The sequence below is a fragment of the Dermacentor albipictus genome, chromosome 10, assembly GCF_038994185.2.
Source record: "Dermacentor albipictus isolate Rhodes 1998 colony chromosome 10, USDA_Dalb.pri_finalv2, whole genome shotgun sequence".
Classification (NCBI taxonomy): Eukaryota; Metazoa; Arthropoda; class Arachnida; order Ixodida; family Ixodidae; genus Dermacentor; species Dermacentor albipictus.
Window position 1 is genome coordinate 13,528,088 of NC_091830.1, and position 19,446 is coordinate 13,547,533.

The following is a 19,446-nucleotide window of genomic DNA, read 5'->3' on the forward strand; positions in this document are numbered from 1 at the left end:
TGGGACGACGACGCGGTGACGACCGTAAAACGACAAAAGAGGTCGCTGGTGAAATGACGAAGGTTCTACGACGATGACGACTCGATGCCCCTGGGATGACGACAGTATAACCGCGATAACGTGACGGCGTAGGCACGAGGACAATGAGATGACGACGACTGTATGACGCCGATGGCGCGAATACGACGCCGTCACGAGAACGGTGTGACGAGAGTGACGACAGCAGCGTGATGAAGACGGCATAATGACATCGAGTTGTGATTGTACGACGAAGATTAATGACGTTGACTGCATGAAGACGATAGCATGACGATGAAGGCATGGTGACGATGAAGGCATGGTGACAGAAGTGTGATGAAAATGCGATGAGGGAGCCGAAATGACTACGATGGAACAACCACTGTAGAGATAACGATCATGGTATGTCAACAAATGCTTGACGATAACTGAAAGACGACGGCCGTTGTGGGGAAAAACACTTCTGCAGGGTTTGCTGGCACGGATATTTGAGCCTCGCCAAACATGGCAAGCGCAACATTCTTACCTAACATTAGCGTCGTTAATTTCATACCTCAGTGACCTGGCGCAACAACCAATTTTGGGCGAACGACCATTAATCGAGCGGTGCAAGGGCTAAACAATCATAATGCTATTTCTGAGTAATATAGTTTCGATCCAACTTGGTAACTGGAACTTATGAAAATCAAGCATAATCTCTTGATATATATATATATATATATATATATATATATATATATATATATATATATATATATATATATATATATATATATATATTAAACAATGGGGCCACGCATTGCATAATATAAAAATGAATTTATGAAACAAAAAAATAGCATTCACTTTTTCTGCCCAAGAATTTTGCAGAGGGCCTCACAAACACTTCTGTGTTTCGGCGGCGACTCGTTTTGTAGGGACGACAATGTGCCGCATCAACACCCTCTCGGCACCGCTATGACTAAACGCGGTCGGCGGACCATTATTGACAGTGGAGTTGCCGGGGCCGCCACTGGTGCCATAGAGCGGGGGAATTCCTCGAAAGAGAGTCTTTGCAGCCGAGGTCTCACGGGCGCCAGAAGTCGTCGGTCAATGGACAGACGCGGCGGCCACTGACTATGGGGTCAGTTCTTGAATCAAGAGGCCCCTGCTCGGGTCAAGACCGCTGTCTGCATGAAACCCACTCACCTCGGTGTTTTCAGTGAAACCTGTGCGGAAGTGAGTGTGTAAGCCCTCCCACTCAAAAGCGGGTAGACGACGATGACTTTGGACGCTCCCCTTGGTCGAATATTGAATGACCGTTTTCTATCACCTAGGGATCTAGGGAGGCCAGAGTGTACTTAAGGAGCCGTTGAAGGCTTCTCAGGGTGCATTCCTCTTTCAGTCATGTTAGACTGATGAACTGTAACGTTCTGATGTAAATACTGTTAATAAGTCCCATATTCCTCGTTCTCAATGGGAATAAGTCTACCCTTTCAACAACGTCCTCAGCGTGTACAAGTTGGACGACGGCATGGGCCAGCTACCATCTAGTTCATGCCCGACCCCAACCATTACAACGTGCGTATATCCATAACTTCACGCCTGTAATCGCTTACTTAGGCCAGTCGCTTTCGTGAAACGCAGCAGTGCCAACCTAATGGTTTTCCCGATAGTCTTCACCTCAGCGCAGTACGAAGCTTCGACAACGATGTGCGATATCAGAGACACGCAGTGCATAACCTCAGAGTGCTCTAACACGGGTGAAAGAGAACGCAAAAATAGTCAGCTGCAGGTATACGTACATGGGACGCTGATGAGCGTCACGTGAGAAGCCTGTGAGAGCTTAGTCGAAGTTCTATGCGGTCACAACAGTTCTCGTTCTCGGTCAAACACATTTGTCATGCTGCCAGCATAAGATGACATCCTGGCGATGCACTCAGACAGGAGCTTACACAGAGCACACGAGGCATGCAGCTCGAGCCGTCACAGCTGACGGGTCTGGATCACGTTCCCCAAGATAAACGTCACCGCAGCCCGCAGCCCTTGTTATAACAAACGGCTGAACAAGGGTTCAAGTAAAAATGGTTCACGTAAAACGGACGATGTCCCACTCGACCTTCCAAACAGGTAATCGAAATAGCAAGGCAAGGTTCACCAAAGAGATCACTAGCGAAGGAAAAAATGTGGAAACGTGATGTCAGAGGCAATGAGTTTAAGTTACAAGTAGCTACTGGGAGAACTGTTCTTCATTGAGGAAGAACAGCGCTAAATGTTAGGCACTGAGAGCAGAGGAAAGTGAAGACCGGCAGTTTCGTTCGAATGGCCACGCTTTGACAGCGATCGTAAAAATTCAGTGCTGGGCTCGCACTCCGCCATGTGCGATCACGTGGTGACGTGTCTATTTCTTGCCTCCGCAGGACTCAGCTAACCTCTGAACACAACGTCAGCTCACGACGCCGGTATGTTGGAGTAAACCGCTGTTCTGGCGTTAATCGCCGGCACTGACTGCGTGAACGGAACGAAACTCTGGCCAAGGCTTCAGAAGACACTTAAATGTCGCATATCCCCTCTTCCAATCTCATTGTGGCCCGTCCAAATGCGACGACCACTGTAGTACGGTGGGCTTTCTATGGATGGCAGGGCTTGAACTCGTTCTCCAAGCCACAGTCGTACGTAGACTCTAAGGTGCCGTATTAAATCAGGATTAGTCTAACCTATTTTTTGTCAGTGTCCTGTAAGCCACGGGAAGTAATTTGTTTGGGTTAGTAGCGCGTTTTATGGGTGCGATGTTGTTACATTACCCAATTTTGTACGTAATAACTCGTAAACGTGCCATTTACGCTATATTTGTTTATAGGACTCTTTTAAACAACCATGTTTCGATGTTTTCCAGTATAATTACTGACAAGACGTGATATTATTCGTTGCTCGCTTACGTTCTTTCTGGCGAGAAAGTGCTCAACTCTGAACATTCTCACGTAACACACGACACCACTCACCGGACCGCCATTGATATACCCCCCAAGGAGTGCAGTGATACTTCAGCTGTGACAGAGTTTCAGTGACTGTGGCTGGACTATGGTGAAGAGAACGCACATAGATATTATTATTTATAAAATATATATATGCATATATATTCTTCAAATCATGAACACAAAACACTGCGAGGCCACCAGCTTTTGAACGCAAAGACCTTTGTGAGAATTCGACCGTTTTCAACCTACTAAGAAGGAGCCTTATTCAAGCGTGCACTCGTGCAGCGTATACAGCGGAATTGTTTTCTGTTTTCTTTTTTTGATGCTGTGTTTAGCGTCATGGAACTCCACACTGGATAATGAGGGTAGCGGTAGTACTGGGGTTCCCGATTACTCCGCGCTTCCGGCTCCGTATCTGGTGCAATAGTTACGTTAAAGTATCTGGTGTACCTTAACGTGCACCTAAACCTGAGCACAGGAACGTGGCTAGAGCTTCACACCGCTATTGTGACGCGCTCGGCTTGACCGGGAATCGATCTGCCGCGGCGGCGGCGCGGTGGGTTTTCAACCAACAAATGACAAGGCTGGGCTGAACCCTAAAGCCAAGGCTTATGTTTAGTAACGTGTTTTATGTGTGTGACGTCATTACGTCACCCAATTGTCAACGTAATAATTGGTGAACGTGCCATTAGCGCTATATTTGTTTATGGTGCTCTTGGAAACATCCATGTTTCGAAGTTGCCTAATAGATTGCAGACAAGACGTGATACCATTCCCCGCCGGCTTACGTTCTTGCTGGCGACAAAATACTCAGCTCTGGACATTCTTACGTAACACACGAAGCCACTCACTGGACCGCTATACTCCCCGATGAGTGCAGACTAATGTGAGAATTCCACAGTTTTAAATTCACTAGCAAGCAGCCTTATCCAAGTGTGTATGCGTGCTCGACCTAGGATGGGCTCAACTGTAGGCTCGGCTAAAGGCTTGGCGAGAAGCAAGTGCCATCTTTTTACGCTGAGAGAAAGCTTGACTTCCTGAAAAATAACCTAAGGTACGTGAGTGCACAATGCTGCTAAGGCCCACGCCTTCCTGTTGCATTTATTCGCTCTGTGCGACTCTGAGTGACGTCGATTGTCATACGCTGGAAGGTCCTGAATTTCGTACACAAAGCAAAATGGTGGTCTCAAGCATAGAAAGGCTCCGCGCACAAGCGCAACTGGTATTTTTCTTCGCTCGAGCAAACGTAATATTTGGGAGGGTGATGTTACAGCACCTCCACAAGTTCTCCAACGATAAACTGTGAAGTATGAACAGCGAAGCACATGTGTAGTAGGACCAGCAGGGCGCTACGACATGGGAAGCGTGCATCATGTCTTATACGTCCCGGTTGATTTCCATCCTCATTCACGCCTTTGCGTGGCGCTGGCTAACACTCCCAGGGTTACGTATAGTAGATAGACCCAGATAGCCCAGTTGGTAAGTGCATCGCAAACGTAATGCGAAAACATGTGTTCGTATTGCACTTGCGACCGGCTGTTTTTAGAGTGAAGCTGTATATGGCTAGGGTGCCGTGCATTTTTGGCTCATAGACCCGTAAGCATTCATACTCCCGCTGATAGCGTATTTCAACGTGCCCATAAGACAGAGGCTACAAGTACTCAGCAAAATAAAGCAAACAGTGCTTAAAATCCTTTTAATCACGCATACAACATACAGAACAGCAAGTCGAAACTGTCGTCAACGAAAACTGTCGTCATCAATGGCTCATACCCCCGTAAGCAAGCAAACAATACAAATACTCATATTACCGCAAGGTTCACAAGCATAAGTTTAACTTCAACTATGAGCAGAAGCAAGTGAGCATAAAAAAAGGAACGAACACTATTCGCACTGATAACGCAGGCTGAGCTGCGTAGGGTGTGAACCATGGCTTCAGCTAGACACATCGGCCTCAGAAGGCAACTAGCCACATTGATTTATTCCGTTCGCGCAGTAGATAACCGTCACTGCGCTTTGCCGTTGACGTCAGCAAGGGCGCATAGACCATCCCACGAATCTAGTATCCCTATGTTCGAGCACCGAGTACACGTACTGGATGAGCCAGTAGTTCGGGAAGTTCGAATTGGTTTCCACCGCATAATTATCCAGGTCTAGGTCCACGAGCAAGGCGCATCGCACACTGGAGTTTGCCGGCAAGCCTTGGGAAAAGATGGTCCACAACGTAACATCGCTGTGGAACATATAAACGAGACTCTTGTTCGACCTAGATGTCACTGCAAGGCAGGCGTCACTGCGGTTCATAGCGGGCGAAGTTACTTGACACAGATCCGTTGATTCGCTCATTTCTAGAGCACTGCCCACTCCGAGCGCCCTGCTAAATTGTGATGCGGCGCTCCAACGTTCCAGTACGGGCAATGCGCTGCTGGATATTGCAGGTATATAGGCGTCCATCAGCCAGGGAGCCACGCTGAGCAGCGGGCAGAACTTCGCCTCGTTGCCAGCGTAACGTGGGCTGTTTTCAATTATTCCCACGATTGTCGACGCTAGTACCCCGCAGAACTTGTACTTAATTTTGTGGGACGGAGGTGTCACCTGTCGCACTTCCAAAAACACGTAGTCGACAAGGTCGACAACGTGATCAATGATGGTGTCCGTGCTGTCCACCTTCGTCGGCAGGATAAGGGCGAGCAATCCAGGAAAACCGTTAAGCTGGAACACGCTGCGGACGGCCAGGAAGGTGGCACGCAACGACGAAGCGTCGCGTATTGTTCCGCTTCCGCAGCCAGGTACGGCTTCCCGCCAGTGGAGGGCCAAGCCGTCCAGGCGGTTGGTCTTCACGAGCCGCATCGCACCGCGCACGAAGCGAGACAGAGCGCCGGCATCTCGACCCAGCAGCGCGAACTGGGGGTTTTCCTCGCGGTATCCGCCGACGGCCAGCAGAATCCTCACGTTCGGGGTGCCCAAACTTTTCGCGGTGTCCCTAAGCCTGTCGAGACCGTAGTCCGTGTCGAATGCTGGCACCCGACTAAACGGAACGCCGTCTGTGATGCCGAACGACCAATAAACGACGTTCGGGCAGAGGTGGAAGGGCAAGTTATATGGCACGAAATCGAAGCCTCCGCCTCTGTAGAATCTGGTGACGTTGAACAGGCAGAAGAGGTTGCGGCGAATCGGTCTCTGCACGCTGATCGGGTTGTTCGGCATCACGAGGTTGTTGTTGTCCGTGACGTTTGGTTGCTGTCGACAGAAGCGCCGAACTCCCACCCACGGGTCGGCCGTCATCGGCCGCGAATCTGTGGTGAACGGAGGCAACGGCGGCGTCCTTGTCGAATGACTGATCGCGGCATGGATCCTCGTCTGCTCGGCGGGGACGCTGCTGATGTTCAGCGGCGGCGTGGCCAAGTAGGAGAGGATGAGCATTCCCAGAGGCATGCCTAGCGTTCCCAACGCGACGATGCAGAGGATCCAGACCTGCACGAAATTGACGGGGCAGCCCGTGGTCCTCGCAGGCGACGTCGCCGGTACCTCGCACACCTCGGGCGACGGCGATGACTGTGACTGCGCATCCATTGGAGAACACGCCGACACGATGGGTGCACTGTCGTTCCAGCCGCTTTCCCCGGTTTGTTCGACGCTATTCGGCAATGATGTCAAAGGAGTTCTTGAGTTCTGGGACCGTTGCTGTTGTGCAGTTGGAAAGTTCGGCGCCTTTGACAGAATGAGTTCCTCTCGAGGGACGTGAGAGAAGCCGGCTCTTGCAGGCGGCTCTCCGGTTGGCGAAATACGTGGAGGGGATACCACGACGTGCCGCTTTGGTGGACTCGGGGTCGCGGTTCGTGCTTCTGGCCTGGTCTCTGATGGACGCCGATGCCTCGACTCGCTCGCGTGCGAGCTGTACTTGCCACTGGTGGCTGGGCTAAGAGTCGCATCGGTGCCCTGGTCCTGCGGTACCCTCGTGATGGTGCCGACCTTGCTTTTTAGGCTCTGCTGGTGAATCGCTTTCAAATGCCAGATGGGCTCTGGAGATGGTGGACTCAGTGTTCTTTTGTTGGAGTCCTCAGCCTTCCCCAAAAGTCTCGCAGAAGCGCCGACTTGTTCGAAGCTTTGTTCGCGACTCATCGCTGTCAAGCTAGCCTCTTCTTCTTCTTCTTCTTCTTCTTCTTCTTTGCCGCGCATGGCCGTAATGAGACGAATGCGTCATCTTTGTCAAAAATGACTGGTGGTCATTTTAGCTGTGTCTGTGGTAAATATTCGCCGTTTTTTAGATGAAACGGCCGTTTTTATTACAATAATGTTCCGACACCAGTATGCATTTGCCGACGCTTTATACCATGCTATGTCCGCTTCAACTGGCCCTACCTAGTTTCTGTCATAAAGGTCAATGAATATATTCTTGAAAATGACGCCTGTAAGTACAATCTGTCCCGCTAGGCAGACGACGAGCCCCCAGTGCCCCTGAAATCAATGTAGCTGACCTGCTGACTGAACAAACTCTACGAAAGAGTTGTCCTACATAACGATTCTAGCAGAAACCAGCTCAATACAACTGTCGATGTCAGTTAGGGTCGGTCGATAAATTTTTTATTCGATGCACGATTTATCATTCATCATTTTATCCTTTAATCGATGAAAGGGGCTGAATACTTCAGCGAACATGCTGTGAGACGTTGATGGAAATGAATTGACCATGATTTATAGTGACAGAATGCAGTACCCTATTCGCCCTATTAGGTTGGAACTGTAATTTTAAATTAGCAAAAAAATTATCAAAAACAGTAAGTGGTGAGGCCTTGTTGGCGAAATCATGGTACCTGATCAGTATGTAGCCTGTGAGATTACTGCACGGAAGCCGGCTGTTATTTAGTAAAACTTAACTATTGCTTGAAATTGCAGTTGCTATATCATGAGACACAAGCGCTTCAATCTATGCATCGGAAATAAAAAGGGCGCGCATGGCTAAGGCAACATGCTTCAGTGAACTACGTATCACCTGTAAAAACGTCCTTTAGTTTTTGTTTCGATTGGTTTCGAGGAAAGCAGTTAAAGGGGAAATGATGAAAACACGTAGCAATTATCACAGATATATTTTAACACTTCGGAAAACATGAATAGCAGGAACATCGACTTGACAAAAAAAACTTATCAAAATCAAAAAAGAAAGAAAAATCGCGATGAAATTCCATAACTCAACTTTGTGATCCCCTATTGGGAACCTTGTTTTGTACGCCTCCCCGTTATTCGTCGTTTCCCTGCTTTTCTTCCACCAATCTTCCAATCGCCTCTTACTAATCTCTATTGCGGACATGTGTAATTCCCTCGGCTCTCGTTGGACCCAAAAAGCTACAAGGAGGACAGAGACGCCTAAATCGACCGCTAGGCATTTATCTTCACGTTCTGATAAAACATGCTCCACCAATTCCCTAGCTTTACCGCAGCAAGCTCATGCTTCTTCTTCCTTCTATCTCGCTTTACAAGTGCGTGATCTAAGGCGTCCTGATCTCGCTTCGAAAAGTAATGAGCTTCCCTTTGAGTTGGCATAAATTCTTTCCTTGCTGATTTCGTTTTTTTTTTCGCTTAAGAAGTTACTCACGGGAGGTTTTTTTCCCATTGCCGCCACCCATGAGGTCTCTTCAAGACTCGTGGCGCCACCTAGCAACGCCGCCGTGAAATGCGCGCGTGGCGCATGTTTCCATATTAGTTCGGATAATATTCGGCGCACTGTGTAGGTTGCCACACTCCGGACTTGTCCAGGATCCCGAACTCGAATGCGCTCTTAAGGGCGATCTCAGCGACTGCCCGGAAACACCAACGCGCCACCTGACGTGCGTTACGTCGCTTGCGCATGCGCCATCGTGTTCCGCGCACTTTGTGAGCACAGAACCGCTGTCAATGAGAGGCACTCAGGCGAACCTACGGATATTAATTACATCGCTTACACCCCAGAGCCTACAGGGACAAACGCCCGTGAAGCGCCGTCCGTCCGTCCGTCCGTCCATCCATCCATCCATCCATCCATCCATCCATCCATCCATCCATCCATCCATCCATCCATCCATCCATCCATCCATCCATCCATCCATCCATCCATCCATCCGTCCATCCATGTCAAGTGGCTGCCATAGCTGCTGCAGTTCTTGTATGTATTGAAATATTTCTCCACTCTGTATAACTTAACATTATTATGATATATTAGCTTTCTATTATATTGCAGTTGCATTGTATGTAGCACCATACCTAATGTACATCGATTGCATGTCAATTGTATTGGTGCAGTCAATCGCGTTATAATGCAATTTTATGCATTACCTAGCTGATAATGATTAGCAGTTCATGTTTTGTTTCTCACGTTTATTTTCTTTCTCCCCAGAAGTGGATTTATTATTTAGTATTTGTTGTGCAAAATTAATTGCTCATAATTACATACTTTACTTTAGAGGGACCCCCGTACTAGCCTTTGGCAATATATCTAACCAGTTTTGCCTATTTCTTTTGTGTCGTAATCAAGAACGTGTAATAAAAGGAAAGAATAAACCGAATGGGGCGCGATGCGCCAACTCTGGCTTGAAAGAGGGAAAGTGCAAGCATGGCGGAGACACATCACCTTGCCGGAAGCTATAGCAAGCACCAGTTGCCGCCCACCCATATCTCCCAGGCTGGGGCGTGCCGTGCAGGAAGTATCGGAAGTCCCTTTCGGCCGTCAAGTTTACTCAGACCGCGCTCTACCGACTGGAGCGCGTTTGAGGTCCTCAATTTAGCACGCCAATAGTCTCAATACTCCGACGCGATTTCGATTCCACCCTGTACCGGAAAAAATCTATAAAGGCGTTTTGTTCTTCTTTGTCACGGGATCGCGATCCATACCCAGTTTGGTTCAGCTCATTAACGCGTTTAGGTCATTACGAAAAACCACTGGACGCGGCTTCGGTTCAGGCCACCCCGACATATTCAAGTATTCGTTTGTTCATCGATGATTGGCACAAGGCCAGTGCCTAATACCCCGTGACACACAAGCTGGCGTGGAAGTGGTTCCTTGTACAGCGGTACGCACTTAATAGCTCAATATGGTGCGGTCGACAGACGTTCATTAAGCGAAGCAGATGCCCAATGGCATGTACTGCGAAGGACCTGATTTGGCCTGATAGAGCTTAGGTTCACACACACGCACGTACTAAAAACTTTTGTGAGTTCTTAAGAAATGGCAAAAAGATATTATGAGAAAATGCTCGCGCCTGTTAGAAATTCGGAGCGAAAAACAATTCTGACAATGGAAAACGACCTTGGTGCGAAATTCAAGCGACAGCGAAGCGAGGATTCGGATTTTTTGTTCCTTGTGCCCCAAAGATTTTTTTTTCTTTTCAGCACTAAAGGGTACCTTTTAATTCCATCCGAATATTGGCAGACCCCCTTCAATGCGTATTCACGATCAGCATAGAGAAATAAACAAAAAAGAAATAAGCTTTTACAGTTACTATCTTCATCAGGTTCAGCTGCGGCGGACGTACGCAGCTGAGGTATACAATGGCAGCGTCACAACGTGATCAAACATGGCGGGGCCCGCGGGGTAGCCGTGCTATAGCCGTGCAAAGGGTTTATAGGAGAGGTCGTGAGGCGTCGTTGGTGAAGTCGCGCACACTGGTAGGGGCGCTTACGACGAAGGTAGTTTGGCTGTGGAAGCATAGAAGTCGGCGATGAGGCCTTGGTCATTTATAGGTCTCCCTGAGGCTGGTTGGCAGTGATTGGAGCGGCTGGTTGGTCATCATAGGGATCACGAGATATAAGTTTAACGATTAGGGTTGCGAAATTTCGAGCGCACTAATTCGGGTTGAGGCTGAAAGGGCGCAGTTCGCGGAGAAGGGGGATATTAGCGGCTGCAGGTGACGGACGACCCTGTCTGTACCAAAAGCCGCGAGACAAACTTTAACATTTTTTTTTGTCATGCCGTGTCGCGATTTACGTCAAACAAGGTGCACACGGTAACACGGCCACCAATACAACACGGAAACGGAGTATGATTAGGGCCTACAGCAAAAGCAGAACGACCGCCCAACAAGCCAATATTGCGACCTTCGTCGGCAAAAACAAATCCATCTTAATATTTATGCCAATGCAACAGAATACCAACGAGGACTATGTGCAACCTGGTTGCCAGGGAATATAAATAGAAAATTTGATTAAGTATAATTCTGTCGTAGAAGAATGCTGGAGAGCCCATGTCGCGATGACTGTCAACGGTAATGCGTTAGCAATAAATCAATATAGGGACACAACCTATTGCCACCGTCGAAGTGAGGTATGCATGAGGCGTGTGCTTCTGCGAGATTCCTCTTTCGCGCTTCCCTAAGAACACTCGGTGCCATCTTGCGCTGCCGCCGCGAAACTTGCATGTGGACTCCGAAATTCATGGCGCGCGCCGGCGCGTTTGCGAACGCTGGTAAACGCGTCATGCGGAAACCGGGCGTCTCGCGTTTCTTTCGCGCGCTTCTCTCTGGACACGCTGCGCCATCTAGTGAAACTGCCGGGAAGTCCGCACGTGGCCTCAAAGACAAGAGGCGTGGCACGTCGATGCCTGCGACGGCCGACAGTTGTTCCCTCGCTTACCCCATACCGAAGGGTACATACTCAATGGTTGGCCCAAATTGGCATTCTGTTCTTTGAAAGGCAGCACATACCCAGTGCATTCATGGCGCGCAGCCTCCTACTGCATCGGGTTGCTGTCCTAGTGGAACTCTTGTGACGTAGGTCTGATTCCACTCAGTACCCCCGAAATTTCAAGGAGTCTTTCTTGTCATTGTACAGAAGCACATTCCCAGTGGAACATTCCTAGTTACCCAAGTTCGCGTCAACGACCTTCGTTGAAGAACGACACACAACCACTGGCACACATCCAGTGCTCAAAATCGGGGTCGAAGGTCTAGTTTCTTCGAACAGCGGCATCATCATCAGGTACCTATGTGGGCGTGAAAAAAAAATTATCATTTATGATGGCCACTTACACACGCATTGGCATATACTCAGTGACCCAAGGTGGTGCGACGATTGGTTTCTAGCCCTGTGATCTCATCACAGTAGCCCGATGCTAACCTACGCTAACCCGCGCTAACCCTACCACCACGGACTACGCAATTACTCAGGAATTTGTGGAATTGGTCAAATACATAAATATAAACGTAGATAACCCCCGGAAATTGCGTCAATTACTTCAAGAACCCAAGCGCATTAGCTTCCCCCTGGTATGCGGGGCGTCATCGCTTTGACACTGGTGGCGCCGGAAACCCACCAGTTCTTCCAAGATTCGGAGGGGGCCCGAGCCCCTCTGCAGTTTCCGGTTGGGGAGGGGGTGGACTGAGGCCCCCCTCCGGCGATGCCGAGGCCTCCCCCCCCCCACACACACACAAAGTGTCATTACTGAGTCTTGTTCACCCACATCATTTGTGGTTTCTTTTGACTTGCTTCGGTGGTTTCACTTAAAATTTTATCATCAATCATCAATCAGCACTCAGCAACCATTTTATCATCAATCAAAGCAACTAGCGCAGAAAGTTTCGCTTACATCGATTCCCACAGTGCATCGGATCTGCATAATTTTTTTACCCTCAAAGAAAGACTTGGCTTTAGTGACCTCTTCGGCAGAGTCTTTTATCAATGGCGTTAGAAATGCACGTGAATGATATGCGTCTCAGTATTGCTTTCCTTTCCGGTAAACAATGCTAACGTACGACTCATGAAAAAAAAAGTTTCTAATAATTTATAACAATTATTAGGGATCAAAACATCGTCACTTGCACGGAGAGGCCGTAAGTGTCCCAATAAACCCCCAGCAAAATTTAAGAAATAGCAATGCGTTACTCGAAAAAAAATCTTGTGCATATTGTTGCCAGTATGGTGGAGTAGCTGCCCATGAATTTTCTCGTTACTGAAATTTATTTATAACATTCTAATTAATTGTCTAACTCGAGACATACTGTCCTCATTATTAAAGTATAATGTGTCATTTCTGGGCAGAGCGAAGGGACATTTAACGGCGGCATTTTTAGCGGCGTACTAAGTGCGCACTAATTTTTTACAATTGATAAGCGAACCCTACGAAATATGGAGAATACCACGTGACTGCGCCCCCACCCGCATCGTAAAGCAGTGCCCTCGAACATGCTACCCCTCAGTTAGCAAGGACGAAATCGGGATCGAGCTAGTGTCTTATGTGCCGCGTCCCGGCCGAAGTAACACGCCGCTTTTTGTGTTAGTTGGAAACAAGCTATGATAGTAGTTGTTTTAGCGTAAATAAAGTGCACGGATGTTTCTTTTTTTTTGCCGCAAAACCTATCACCACAAAAACGAATCTACAACGTCAGTGCAAATGTTAAAAGGTACGTTTTGTTTCGTCCCAGTCACCATGTCTTTCTCCAATTAGCAGAAAGAAAAGATAATCCTAGCCTTGCGAACTGAAAATGGCAACAATAGGATGGTCGCAATTATATATCAGTCATGGAAGTGTGGTCCTAGACGAAACACATCCACTATCATTAGAAATTATGGAAAACTGAGACAAACCGGCAGATTTGAGAAACAGCGGTGGATGGGTACATCTTTGAGTCTATAGCCTACGTACGGACGTTGTACCATTTATAGCCTCAAACTCATGCTATCGTGCGGTACGTGGCCGCCCAGGAACCAATTTCCAAGTCATCAGTTTGGAGGATTCTGAATGACCGCCTTTCACCCGTACCACCTCAAGCAGCACTAATGCTTGGAAGATAGCGACCTGTAGAATCGCCTAGATTTCTCGAATTCGGTCCTCACAAAAGGCGATGCATCACCGGACTGTTTGAGCGACACCATGTGGACACATGAACCCAATTTTCCATAAACGTCCAGGTAAATTTGCATAATGCACACTATTCAAGTGACTCCAGTCCACACTGGGTAAAGCGCACTCAGGACCAGTACCAGTGGTCGTTCAATGTGTGGTTCTGAATTTAAACCGGTGCTATATTCGGTCCAATCTTTTTCGATACAACACCAACTGAACAGCGTTACGTGGATGAAATCCTTGAAGGAGTGGTTGATGAGTTTCTCAGCGAAGTGCCGCTGCCACGTCTTCCACTTCTGCGGCATCAGCCAGATGGGGTACACAGCGGCAGCTGAGCACCAATCTGGCTGGATGCGACTTTTCGTGCGCAATAGATTGGAAGGCATGGGCCCGTAAACGGGCCGGCTAGGCCACCTGACCTTTGTCCACTCGATTTCTTTCTTTGGGGTTATGTGAAAGATCGTGATCAGATGAGGAAGACGGACATTAGGTTAGCACAAGGCAAGGACAACGGATTCCTGCCGTAAAATTCCAGCGTCGGCCATCAAGAAAGCCACTGAAGATGTTATAAAGCAGACTCAGTACTGTGTAGCTGCAGAAGGAGACCTATTCGAACGCGTCCTCTAGGCAGCAGCTGGTGTTCAACGGCACTTACGAGTAAGGGCGTGCTGAAATCTGATGTTTCTTTTGTAATTTTGGTGCAGGCATCAGGATTGCCAATGCGGCTCATTCGGAAGTGGTATATTTTCTTTCTTGAACGCCTCGGTTTTGCCTTTTCTCTACAGGTGGGTCGCTTGTCGGACTGTTTCGCTTTTATTTTTTACCACAAACCTGTTCTTGCAGCACGCATACCCTTTCATGAAAAATAAAACCGTCACTTTAATTTGGTTTTGGTCCCAAGTAAGTATCATGCGCGAAATATAGATGAGCGCGGACTTTTCCAATGCGGTGCGAGCAAAGCCGGGATTTTGAAACATTCTATGCCTATTGTATTGCTTTTCGAGTTTTGTGCGCGGTCAGAGTGGCGCTTCGGCCGCGCTATCAAGGGGTTTTTGTCATTAGTGTGATCAGACGGCGTTGAGAGACGAATGATAAGTGTGCAGTACAGAAATGAGAGGAAGGAATAGCCGCGAAACCTGCTGTTGGTGCTCCTTGTGTATCATCATCAAGGTGATGCGCTGTCTCTTCGGGTTTGCGACAGGCAATGCAGCTGCTTTCAATCAGGTTGTTTGAGGGCGCTGCTTTATGGGGCAGGTGGGAGGACAGTTACGTGACATTTTTCATATTTCTTGATGCTTCTTTGCTAATCAAAAAAAATGGTACGCAATTAGTACGTCGCTGAAAACACCGCAGTTAGATGTCATTTGGGGGTGCCTACAAATGGGCTATTGACACTATGATAATTAGGACAGTACTTCTGGAGTTAGATAACTACATGCAATTACCGAAATAAATCTCAGTAACAAAAAGATTACTGGCGGCTATTCTAAGTCTTGGTGCATGGTAGTTAATTTGCAAGGTAGATAATGGAGCAACGCCGCGTCACCTGCTCGATACCAGCCCCACCACGACAGGTTGCCGCGGGAACGGGAAAACAAGGTCTCTAAGGAAATCGCATAATTGCGCCTGCAAACAAAGAAACCTTTATTTGTTGACGAAGTCCGTGACCGGTGAAGGGCCGCAGGCTAAACCCTACAATACCGCAACCAGCTGCCGAAGAAGTATGAAATATTTTTCTTGAGCGAAGCGAACAGGTAATCAGCCAGCCAGTAATCGATCAGATTCTTCAAAGGCGGAGACGAAGGGTTGACGAGGCACTGACCCGCAAAATTGTCCAAATCCAGATCCACGAGAAGGGCGCAACGTTGGCCACTGTGTGCGGGCAGTGCTGGTTTCCCAAAGACTTCGCGCAGCGTATTTTCGTTGGGAAGCAAGAACAAATGATAGGTCGGGTCCGGCGGGTTCCAGCACTCCACTGCAACGCAGTGGGCGGTTGTTTCATAGCAAACAGGATTCAACCTGCACATTTCCGGCACGCTGCCGATACCGCCAGGGTTTCCGCCGGTGACCGATGTTGAGGACGTCACCCATGGCGCCAGGCTTAACGTGAGGCACATCTTGTGCTTATTGCCAGCGTAACTGGTGCGGCTTTCGAGATAACGTTTCATCACTTCGGTCACTTTCCCACAGATGTCGTAGTCCACAGGAAACACTATTAGCGCCTTATGCGTCTCAAGAAAGAGGTAATCAACAACATCGATCACGTGGTTAATGATCCCTTCGGAGGCTTGCACTGGTAGGATGACAGCGAGAATCGCGGGAAAACCGTTCAGGTCGAAGATTCTGCGCAGGCCGACCACAATGGCGCGCAGTGCCAGATGGTCGTCGACGCCTCGGTATCGGCAGCCGCTTTCAGCCTCGAGCCAGTGTAAGGCGATGCCGTCGATTTCGTACCTGGTGACCAGACGCATTGCGCCGACGACGAAACGAGCCATCGCGTAGGCGTCCCTACTCAGCAAAGCAAACTGCGGGTTGTCCTCGACGTAACCGCCCACGGCGAGCAGGATCTTGACATGTGTGGCATTGGCATTTCGGAGGATTTCTTTAAGCCTGAACAGTCCGTAAGCGTTATCGAATGCCGGTGCCCTGCTAACCGGATCACCATCGTGGAGCCCGAACGACCAGTAGACGATGTATCGGCAGAACCAGAAAGGCATATTGTTGGGCAAGAAAGCGAGAGAGCCTCTGTGGAACCTCGAGTTGTTGTACAGGCAGAAAAAGTCATCACCAGGCATATCTTGCTTGGGATGGGAAGTCCCAGTCGACAAATTCTGGATGTCGTCGTTTATCGCCGCTTGTCGGCGACACGAGGGAGGCACGCCCGCCCAGGCGTCTGCAACCGGCTCAGTCTGCGAGGTAGCCAGGGTAAACGATGCCATTGTTCCTCTGTTCGAGCCTGGAGGTCCAGTTGCGACAGTTGTGCCATTGCTCGCGTCTCGCACCGGCGTCAGCAGGTAGGAGATGATGGCCAGGCTCAATGGCAACAGCAGCGTCACCGACGCCACGACGCTGAACACCCAGATCTGCGTGAAGGTGAACCTACAGGTGACAGCTCCTTGCGCTGGCGAACTCTGTCTCTCGTCTGTCTCCTCGGGCACTGACAGCACTGGTGATCTCTGTGACAGCGGTGGACTGCTCTGCGACAGCGGTGACAGGTGCAAGGCTGGCACCTGCCGGCTTCGTTCGGTCTTCTTGGTCGATGACGCCAGACGTGCTGCCGACTGCTGTGGTCCGTGCCATCCCGAGGTCAGCAATTGTGATGGCGGCTCGAAAAGTATCACTTCCACCGGAGGGATGTCCGAGAATTCGTCAATCCGAGGCGGAGGCAGCAAAGATGATGGCCGCGGCTTGGAGAATACCATTATCTGCTTTTTTGGTTGTCTCGCCGATGGTCCCTCTGCGTTTCTGGTCGGAAGCTGACGACGATACTTCGACGCTCGCTCGTGAGAACTAAACTTGGCATCGGTCGTAGTGGCGGGCGTTCTCATTTGGGCCAAGGTCGCATCGGTGTCATCGCCGGTGAGGTCGTACGTACTGCGTCTGCGTGCTGCACGTGGCAAAGGAGCTGGTTTGCGCGCCCTTTTAAACCATTGCGCTTGACGTTTTGGTTCTTGCGGATTGGATTTGCTCGTGGCTTCCGTTATTGTAACGTCGTTCTCTGCGGTTGCCTCTACGCTGGAGAACATACCGGAATCGAGGTTGAGGCGGCGGTTGTGGCTGCTCTGAACGGCGTTGGAACCCCTGGCGTGCTTACGGTACAGTTTACGTGGTTTTCGAGTGGGGATCCGAGAACTGCTGGCGGCGGCTGTCGGGTAGTTGCTGCCCTCGGACGCCTCCGACAAGATCCTGAGTTTCTGCTGCCAGGTTTCCTTGCCGGTTCCTCTGGGTGGCCTTTTTGACGGCACCGATGACGAACGGGGACCATCGGTGCTGTAGAAGTCGGGACTCCACGGCGGCAGTTCGGAATCCTCAAAGTCCCACAGAGCGTCTCTTGCGTGGCCCATGTCGTCAGAGCTACGTAACTTCTTCTTCTGCACGAACTCGTTCACGCGCCCGCGAGGTGGAAGCATCATGCGAACATTCATTGAGTTTCGGAATGCTTCATTTTCCGAAGGCCGATTCAGTAGAGCAATTACATGAGGGGAAAGAGACTTATTATGGATTATTACAGGTGCCAAACAGAAGATATAATTAGAAAGCACGCGGTAGTGTGCGACTTCACCTTACTCTTGACCACCTGAAGTTCTTTAACATTGCATTAAAGCGCAGTGGGACTGAGACAAAGAAGCAACCCAAAAATACATCGAAGTCCTTGTCTCAGTTGCTGCATCCACGTATGTACATCCACGTATCTACATCTACATCTAGGCCCCAGAGCTCCATCCCTGTGCTTGTCTCAAACGCAAGTGCCTGTCGCAGCCTCACTGCGTTTTTATCAAAGTATAAACCACCTCACCCAAGTTGTACTTTCACTTCTTTAACGATTGTCCAATGCACGGTACACGGGCGTTATTGCATTGTACCTCCATCTAAACGCGGTTCCCATGGCCGGGATTTTATTCCGCACACTACTCGGACTTGCCAGCGCAACACTGATACCACTATGTGCTCCCTTGGCGGGTACGTACGACAGGAAAGAATGGCATTCGGGACTGTTAGGCTTTTTGGGAGCGGGTGCATCCCCAACCTTTGAAGGAGGTCGAGTTCGCTGATAAGAAAAGGGTTGCGCAGAAACTCGGGGAGGTTAACTCGAACCTAGTGTGGTTGCCTACCATAGTTCTTGCCCCGTGGCTACCCTGCAGGAGGGCAAGCCAATACGGCTGTAGGAAATTCCGGCAGAATCCATCTCAAAGTCACTGTCAATGTTAATGGGATTAGCATTCAAGCAACGTAGCTACGCACAGTGTTGCTGAAGACAACTTCTTTATAATAGGGGTCACTGTGATAGGATCGGCCCACTGTGATTTGCCGCTCGCAAGAGCTCCTCGACCATGACCACATGATGGCTGTGAGACGACGATGCGCTGACGACCGTAAAACGACAAAAGAGGTCGCTGGTGAAATGACGAAGGTTCTACGACGACGACGATGACTCGATGTCCCTGGGATGACGATGATATAACCGCGATAACGTGATAACGTCACGAGAACGGTGTGATGAGAGTGACGACAGCAGCGTGATGAAGACGGCATAATGACACCGAGTTGTGATTGTACGACGAAGATTAATGACATTCACTGCATGATGACAATAGCATGACGATGAAGGCATGGTGACGATGAAGGCATGGTGACAGAAGTGTGATGAAAATGCGATGAGGGAGCCGAAATGACTACGATGGGACAACCACTAGGGGATAGCGATGATGGTATGTCAACGAATGCTTGACAATAACTGAAAGACGACGGCCTTTGTGGGGAAAAACACTTCTGCAGGGTTTGCTGGCACGGAGATTTGAGCCTTGCCAAACATGGCAAGCGCAACATTCTTACCTAACATTAGCGTGGTTAATTTCATATCTCTGTCCTGGCGCAACCTACTTTGGGCGAACGACCATTAGTCGAGCGGTGCAAGGGCTAAACAATCATAATGCTACTTCT

At 49.2% G+C, this 19,446-nt stretch overlaps 1 protein-coding gene across 1 annotated transcript in view; it reads right to left on the reverse strand.

Moving 5' to 3' along the window:
- The window catches only part of LOC135915843 (SCO-spondin-like), a 46,084-nt gene extending 44,266 nt beyond the window's left edge, over positions 1–1,818 (reverse strand). Inside the window, exon 1 of the mRNA XM_070527282.1 lies at positions 1,803–1,818. The gene's annotated coding sequence lies outside the window, so the exon portion shown is untranslated. The remainder of the gene's footprint in view (positions 1–1,802) is intronic.
- Between the last annotated feature and the right edge of the window lie 17,628 nt (positions 1,819–19,446).